The 9381-nt window shown below is 37.9% G+C and overlaps 1 pseudogene; it reads right to left on the reverse strand.

Annotated features, from left to right (window-relative positions):
* Positions 1-1533: 1533 nt before the first annotated feature.
* On the reverse strand, positions 1534-7506 carry LOC141830351 (auxin response factor 9-like; annotated as a pseudogene).
* Between the last annotated feature and the right edge of the window lie 1875 nt (positions 7507-9381).

The following is a 9381-nucleotide window of genomic DNA, read 5'->3' on the forward strand; positions in this document are numbered from 1 at the left end:
ATCTCGGTCACTCGATCTTTGTCTTGGTCATCCCGACCTCGACCATCTCGACCTCGACCACTCGGTCTCTATCTCGGCCATCCCGACTTCGACCATCTCAATCACTCGGTCCTTATTTCGACCATTCCAAGCTCAGAAGACGACAAAAACTCTCAAGTGTGCGAGCCCTGCCAAAGAATCAAGACGATTACGATGTTGTCAAACCTGATCCCCTAGATCCCCTCGTGTCTCTGCCTACAGCCAAAAGATAAGAATAATCAGCTCTGTCAAGTCATAGGACGGTTATGAGGTTAATAGATTTGATCCCTCGGATGTCATATGTCGAGGCCATTTGACAATGATTATCAGACTTGCTCCCTCAGTCACGACAGGGGTCTGCCCTCATGCTAACGTGGATATTCCTTCTCGTGAGTATATAATCTCCCCCGCAGGTATGAAGACTCTCTTCGAATTTTTCAACAACTTCACATACTTCTTCCTCCTTTTACTGACTTGAGTGTTGGAGTAACCTGTCGGGAATCTCCGCCACCCTACTAACCCGCTAGCTCAGTTCTTCTTCAAGTCTCTTCGCCGGCGGGAGCTACAGTGCGTGAGATGACAGACCATCGACTGGTGACTTGACCGTCCACAACATCCGACTGAAACAATTATTATAAGACAGACTTGTCAAAGTGGACAAGGATCAAATCTTGATGAAATCGAGACAATGTCCTCTCCCGTAGTGGTTAGCTGCAGCTTTCCGATTTACCTCCTGATAATTGTGGGACCAACCATGTGAGGGCACTGGATGATGGATTTCATCTTTTACCGAAGTAATTGCATTATTTTTGATAATATGAGCAATCATCTCATCTATCAGTACTTGCTACAATAATTGGTGGGGTGCTTTACAATTATCTCAGTTTTATCTCTGGCTTCAAGATCATCTTCTTTCCACTGTGTCCTTCTCACATTGGCATTTGTTGCTAAACTCCATGAAATGAATTACCTTTGAATGAATAATGAGATGTGTATGTTTATGAATTTGATTATAGATCAACAATAATGAGATGCGCAAATAAGAAGATCAGAGTTCGAATCTCAAATGAGATGAATATCTTGGGAGATCGATTTCTAAATGTACATAAACTATGCTTTGAATTATCTGATAGGCAAAACTTGAACACCTAAATTATCAAAAACAAAACACTAATAATATGAAACTTAATAATTCAAAATTCTCATCACATACATCTAGTGTTATGATCACGCATGTATGTTTAAGAAAAACATGCGACCATAAATTCACCCCCACTCTAGATAGCATCCTACATTTCCATCACACATGTTCCACATGTGACTTGGTGTTTTTGGATCATTTAAATTAATTGTTAATCAAGAACTAAGCAAAACACCAAACAAAATTTCAAGATTGGAAAAAATAAATGTCTCTTGTTGTTTTATAAACAAAGCTTAATTATGCACATCTATTTGGTAGCCAGGAAAGCACTAGTTTAACAACATAGTAGCCACCTGAGACCTAATTATGTACATCTATTTGGTAGCTAGGAAAGTAGTCATACAAAGACAGCAAGACATATATCGCCCCTTATCCGATGCCTTATCCTTGTTCACAAGGACACAAAGTTAGCCAACTTGTTTCCGCGAATGGCTTAGCTTTAGCTCACCTATAAGGACCAGCCTAACTAGGAAGAAAATGCCCTACATAGACAAAGCATGGGAGTTCTAGACTAAAGCTCCATCTACCATCCTTTTTGGTTGGTTATGTTAGCAACAAAGCAAGGGTCTCAGTTACTGGCTAGAGAACAAATAGAGCCAACTTTTGTAAACGATATGCCGAACCGGCAGCTAACCTTTCTATGAAGAACAACTCATGAACTGGCTTTGTAGCTAGTAGATGGTCAGTGATCTTGTTAAAGCAGTAGGAATTTGATCTTCCAGTTTGTTAAGCAGTAAGGAACCTGCTTAACAAACTGCCTTTCCTTGCATGTGAACCTGAAGAAAAAGAGGGAAATCAAACAACTAGTTCAGCTTCATATACTCTTTTTCAGGGCATTAGAATACGCAACCACCGTGTGTTCGATCAGTGAAGCAGCAATACACAAAAGTTATTTAAGGATTACCTTGGTACAGCTCCTTGATTGCTGATTTTGTGATTCTTGGGTTGACCTCAAGCAAGACTTCTCAGGCTTGCTGCTGAGTACAGGTGCATCAGACCTAGTAAAGTTTGATGGTCGAGATTGTTGATCTAATTCCGCATCCAAAGACATCACTGGTTGTTCCTCTCTAACAGAAGAAATGCCAGTTGGTACAGAAATTTCCTTGACAGAACTCTCGACTAGTTGGACACCAAACAGCCTACAGCCAGACCTACTTTCTCGCTTCCTTTCAGTGTTCATCGTTACCACCTGACAAGAATGAATCAATTTGGTTGATTGTAGTCGTTGACCAGTACATAGGGCTGTTAGCAGATGATGGTTCAATCGAACAAGGCTTTCATGCTGATGTGAACAAAGGTATGGGACAGGATTGTGTATGAATCTCTTTTTCACTATGCGGCCCCGAGAATGAGATAGTTTGAGTATTCTCAACAGATGATTTCCATAACCCTGGAAAAGGGCACAAACACAAAGTGTGACGACTGAAAAAAAGGCATTCGAAACAATCGAGGACAAAAATAAATATACACATCATACATAGTGACTTAGTATATTGTTTCAGGCATAACTAATGTCAAACAATATATAGTACTTGACATAAACGTTTGAACAGTTTGTTCTTGGCAATTCAAATCTTAATAGAACGGGGTGACACAAAGCAAGATTGTGAGCATTTGCTAGCCAATCTCATGGGGGCCTATCAAGCTTATAAAATGCCAAATAAAAGCATGCAATTTGATAATGTTTGGGGTTAGACAGCACAAAAAGAACTAAATATCTCACTAATGATAACTGAATCCCACATGGTTTGTTGCCATGAACATCGAAGGAACTTAGACCTGCATAGAAAAAAGTGTGATTCTATAATGTGAATGGAAATGTGTGGTCAAAGTATCGATCTCATGAAAAGAAGACAAGTATAAAGGAAATCAGGAGTTCAGTGATCGTATAAAGTGATTCAGCCACATAAGGGGAGAGAAACATTACTAAATGCTGGAGTAAGATCAGATGTTAGAGCAGATGACTCCAGCAGTCGGGCACGTTTGTTTCTGCCCACCGGTTGAGATGTTGAAGGAGTAGCTGTAAGAGGTGGTTCCAGTTCCCATGGAGAAACTCTATCAGGCCTTGGTATAGATGAAGGTTCATCCCATTGAACCTATTCGTACAAATGAAAGCGCTTCGCGTAAATACATGAGAATAAATAGAGAGCTTGCTCTGATCCATAATCACCAACATCAGCAATGTTAGAGATATGAATTTCGAGTATGCAAAATTGTCTTGAGCCAGCAGAAAGAAAATGTTACCTTTAGGGATCTCCATTCTGAATCCGGCCATCGAGATGGTGCCTTGTCCAGACCAATGATAGTACCACTAAAACTGCAAAGGTGGAGAATTTAAATTGCACTGTAGATTTAACAGAGTAATCTATTGGATGTGCATCGCAGATTGACAAAAGTACCTTCTTTCTGGAGTTTCATCACCCTCAAATCTCATCTTAAATCTCAACCCGACAGAGACTTTGTGATTTTTGGCTTCAAGATATTTGTTTACACTTATAATGAAGTCTGATCGACTTGTTCTGAAAACACGAACCCATTCTTAATAAATATGTTATTCAGATTTTTTCTGTCAAGAAAACAAGGAACTTGAATATCTAAAAACTGGGTAAAACATTAAGCGTCTGTCTTACGACAATAAACATGTTTAAAACACATCAAAAACCACTGACATGGTTTTGGACAAGCAAGTATATGGTCGAGTTTGCACAAGTGTGTGCGTGCACGAGAGAACATAAAGAAATTAAAGAAAAAGAATCAAACCTTGGCTTGTAGAAAACAGAAAACAGAGTCCCAGTCATAATAGCATGAGATGCAGTAGCAAGAACTCCAACATGCATACTATGACTGGAAATGACTGATGATGGCATGCTATTTATAGGTTGCATAAGCCTTCTCACTCCGACTCGAAGCTCATCATTTTCACCTCTGAGATAGAAAATATATGATTACTTGATTACATATCTCTGGTTAACAAAATCTAGCATAATGGATGTATTTTGCAAGGTTGAGGAGTAAATAAAATAAAAAGAAAAGTAATTACAACCTTAAAAGGATAAATGCATCACCAGCTACCAATCTCTTTGAGCTCACAAAAACACTCCAACCAGTTGTCAGAAGATGACGCCTAGGTTGTCCTGAAAGAGAAGGTGAAACTCATATTAGCAAAAGTCTTGAATAAGATACTAATTTGAAGATTCAAAGTGGGAACAAATGAAATATAAATTAACCATTTAGGGGGAAAATTGTCCCACAATTAAGGGACTGCTAGAACTACCACAAGCCATAACATATCTATAACTAAACCTATACACTATCAAAAAATCATTGTATGTTTTGCTAGGATATAATTCATGTCATGAAAAGCCAAACAGGATTTCGCTGTACGTAAGAAAGAAAGAGTTTTATTTTGCTAACTTCTAGATTTCAGGACCCACATAAAAAAACAAGTTAAAAAGAAATATGGAAATAGTATAAAAAAGCAACTTATAACTAATTTGACATTACTCATACACACCTCGAAAAATGTGACGGAAATGCCAATCATTTCCATGGAGATCTTTAGCAACCAATTCTTGACATGCTGGATTCTGGGACATATCCTATAGAAAGAGAAATTGAGACTAAACAAGGTAGAGGAACAAAGTCAAAGAAATTTCAATAAAAAGCAATAAAAATAACTAACAGACAAGGATATGTAAGCATAAAGAATTCATTTCTCAAAGTAGCAACTAACCAGTGGAGGAAGGCACTCATCTGCATGCCTCCTTAGAACCGAGAAACCTCCATGAGTGCTTCTGTCTGATGCAGTTAGAACTTTACAGAACGAGCGGATCTTGCACCTTTCAGGCTCTAGTAGTGGAGTATCAGGGCTGCTCACCTCTGTTTGCTGATTACAAAAATAAAAAGAAAAAGGTCATAACATAGCACCAAAGGAGGTTATGAGCTAACAGAAAATGTGGAGGAGAGCTATAAGTCAACAACTTTTCGTATAACTCCTTAAGTCAAAATCATTACAAGCACATGGTTGTATTCTGTAAATACCATTTTAATACATGAAAAATTATATTCCATAGGAATCATAATATAGAGGAGAAAGTAAACAGATTCTTCTTTTGCAAATTAAGCTCGGGATGTTCTCAACTGACATAGGCTACATCTAGGAGGAGAAAGATGGTGAGAGAGACTTACATCAGTTTCAGGCAGCAGCATAATCTGAGCAAAAACTTCATCTGTATCTGCTTCAGCCTAAAAGTACAAAAAAGCAATTCATTTACTGATAAATGACGTTTGAAGAAAGATGACAGGTAACATAGAGTGACTTCGATGTGATTTACCTGAAGCTGAACGTGAACTACCTTGCATAGGATCTTTGATGGCAGATCAAACAAGGGCATTTGCTGGTCATGTCCTTGACTTGTTGATGCTTCTAGCTATAAGAGAAAAGAAACTAACTTAATGTTGATACAAGCATGTAAGTCCAGTGTTTCTATATTTTAGAAAAATAGTTAACCTTAACTATGGAACCATAAAAAGGGTGGATGTTTCCGCGACTCGAACCCCCCATGACCACAAGATCATACGGCAACAACTTTACCGTTGCGCCAAGACTCTCCTTCATGAAACTTTAATTTAGAAAATACAATAAAAGGATTTCTTTTTGAGCGAAGCTATCAGCAGATTCATTCTTCCAAAAGAAGGATAATGAACCTTAATTTAGAAAATACAATAATAGGATTTCCTTTTGAGCAGAGCTACTAGCAAGTTCTTCTTCCAAAAGAAAGATAACACTAATAGCCTACCTGCCTAGCAATATGCTATTAAGAAACCAAACACAGAAATTCAAGCAACAACTGATTACATGCAGAAACAGGATAGTAACAATGAAAATGGACAAATTCAAAACAGCTAAAATCACTAGAATGGCTGTAGTTATTGATGGCTATCGCTTGATGAAGAAACGATAGAAATAGATAGCCTGAGTTTTCACCAAAAAAGAAATAAGATAGCTTGAGTACTGAACAAAAGTTATTCAGATACCTGTTCCATGTGACCTTGAGGAAAGTAATAAACCCTTTCTCCTTCACGAGGGAGAGTAACTAAAGGTCCTGCACATGCTTTCCATAGTTCTGGGTATAAGACATCTCGATAAGTCCCTGGTTGGATAAAATTCCCAGCAGCATTCAGGGATGAATTAAAAATAACATATAAAATAAACAACAAGAACAGCCAATGGTTATTAGATGAATAGTAGTGAATTTTCTATTTGTCAAAATAACAAAGATTAGAAGTTTGTTAATTTGAAAGGAGCATTTGCCCAAACCAGCCAGATGAGTTAAAAGGTCTTTCTTGACAGAGTTGATAGAGAACTAACATGCATTCGCAATTAGCAGAACATAGTGAGAATAAAGAGTAAAAAATTGAAAAGAAAAGATGGCTACTGACCAGAGAAAATATCTAAATATTAATCCAGTAAAGTTTTAAAAATGAATAATTTTCAAAGAATGTCTACAGCATCAGGTATATATGAACAAATTAAAAGCATCAATAAGTGACAAAATGATACCCCCAAATAGATTGACATCGCCACGCTATAATAGCAAAAGCTGATTGACAAAATTTTAGGAGATTCAAAACCAATAAAGTAAAATCTTAAAGTTCTAATCTATTGTTGCCCACAAAAAATTTATATAAAAAAAGAGTTAATCAAGCAAAAGGAGAACCACCATTCGAAGAGGGAAAAAGCTCCAGATGATAATGAAATAAAATCAAATACTCGTAAAAAAAAAAGACAGAAGAAAGAGCTCTAACCTGAGCCAACAACTGCAGATGAACTATTTGGAGGAGCCAAAGCCATTAAACCAACCTAAAAAATTCTCTTGGGGAGAAAATAAAGGCAGTTCAGAGAAGCAGAAAAAAACCAGCAAGTTCTGCACTGGTAGAAGCACGTCTTCTTCTTCTCGCTTTCTTCCCTTGAGACGGGTGCAGCTTTGTTCTTCAACGCCCGCTGGAGTCGCAAATGTTCTTCATTTTTGCTGCCTCCGGATTTACTGCTAGCGCTGCACGAGTAAGGTGTCGCCTTTGCAATACTTCCCAGCCGAACAACAGATCTGAGGCAAGGAACGGGAAGAGACGGGGACACGCGGAAGTTGTTACTCTTCGAGCTCAAATCCAAACTCTTTCCTACTGGAAGATATCAAATCCTCGACCAGAAATCTTTTTCTGAATATAGAAAGAAAAGAAACATACAGAAACACTCGACGATCCAAATGAGAGCCCATTCAATTACTATCTGCCGACAAAACCTACAGCTCTCAGATCAAGAAGATGAAGGAATCGAGTGGAGGAAGAAAGAGTGGGGCAAAACAACCGCACCAGCTTTGACAAGGCGGAGGCGGACCTCCCTCTACTTTTACTACGGCGTCATCCGTCGACGCTGCCTCCTGATAGCTCGACGGATTCTCCGTTTCCCCGCGGTCCACTTCGCGTTTCCCCTCCTCCGGGATCCTGCGTTCCTGCTTGCCACCGGGTCATCCTCAGGCCGGCCAACCAGACGCCCTTCTGACTCCGCCCTCCTCGTCGCCCTTAATCTTCTCCGGCGGAACGCCGCACTCGCCCGCAGTCCCGAAATGGCGAAACTGCCATCGCCGTCCCGAGGTGACTTTTTGACGCCGGATCAGGAGGAGCAGCCGGCGGCGCCCGCCACGTCAGCGGTGGGGCCTGCACGTGCTGTCAGATCCGGCAGTGGCAGCCCTCGCTGAGCCGCGAAGGTAAATGGCGGAAAAAGGGAAGGGCAAAATGGTCTTTGGACAGAGTCTGGCCCCTCGCTGGGGCCCGGGGCTTGACCAGTTATATCCCGGTAAGCAAAGTAAGCCTTTTTAATAAATACTCGGACCACGTTGGCATCATCAATCAGAAACAAGCACCTAAGGAAGCCTACGTCACTCCCACACATGTGGGACCAAATCCAACTTGGGCCCACTAATTTTTTTAATTAAAAAAGTTTAATTTATTTTTAAAATATCATGGTAAATTTTTTGAAAAATAATACCTAATTTTCAAAATTTTTAAAATCCATCTTATTTTAGTTGGAATTTTCTATTTATGTAAAAATTAAAAAAGCATTCCTTATTTTTATTATCATAAAAGAGTATTTCATTTTTTAAAATATTAACAAAACATTTTTTATTTTAAAAATACCTTTATAGTTTTGATTAAAATTAAAAATTCTTGTCAAAGTTAAGCAATTTAAAGGAAATTACTTCATGTTGTAGTAATTTTTGGCCTACTACAATGTATATAAATTTTGATTAAAATTACTATATGTTATATTAGATATAGTCAAAATCATTATAAATTATAGCAGGTTTAACCAAAATTATTATACATGTAATAATAATCAAAATTGATATAATAGTATTGACGTAATTTAAATCAATTTAAAATAATTTTAATTAAATTAAAAAATATTTTGATTTGGAGGACTTCCTATTTGGTACTTTGATCTGCCAAGTCTTCTTATCCAGTCTTTCTGATAAAACTTTCTTATCCAGTCCTCCAGATTAGGACTTCCTTTATCTAGCCGCAACTAGGATTTTCTTATGTTATCTGCACATTCAATTCAGTTCATTACTAAATTTCACAAGCTTAACTTAAACCTTTTGTCATTATCAAAATCATGGTTCGATTATCTGATGCTCTCTACACCAACATAAATGTGTTACTCGATTAGTGTTTCAACATCAATATCTTTTTCTTTATTCCTTAGCTCTTTCTCAAAATTTTTAATATCTCTTCTTGTGCAACCTATTAGCTCAAACCCTCCATACTCTATTTCCAATAATCGCATATATTGACAAGTTGACACATTGACCTTTAAAAACTGTTGAGTCAATATTTTTTTGCTGCTGAAACATTATGATGTGAGTATAGCAAATGCATCTTTGAAGGAGTCGAAAGTGAATGATTATGATTTTTCATGAAGTTAGCAACAATCCAATTAGGTACAATTTATTTCTTGTGAAATCTTTAAGCTTACATTCAATTCTAACTTCGTCACGTGCTCTTTCTTTTCTCCGTTGATCACCTTTTACTTGTTTATTCCATTGATCATCAATATGCCCTTATCAACATATGATTATTCAAGTCAAATTTTAGTTCAAAAT

The sequence above is a fragment of the Curcuma longa genome, chromosome 6 (genome assembly GCF_044706935.1).
Source record: "Curcuma longa cultivar G26 ecotype Majalengka, Jawa Barat chromosome 6, ITB_CL_G26_1.1, whole genome shotgun sequence".
Lineage (NCBI taxonomy): Eukaryota > Viridiplantae > Streptophyta > Magnoliopsida > Zingiberales > Zingiberaceae > Curcuma > Curcuma longa.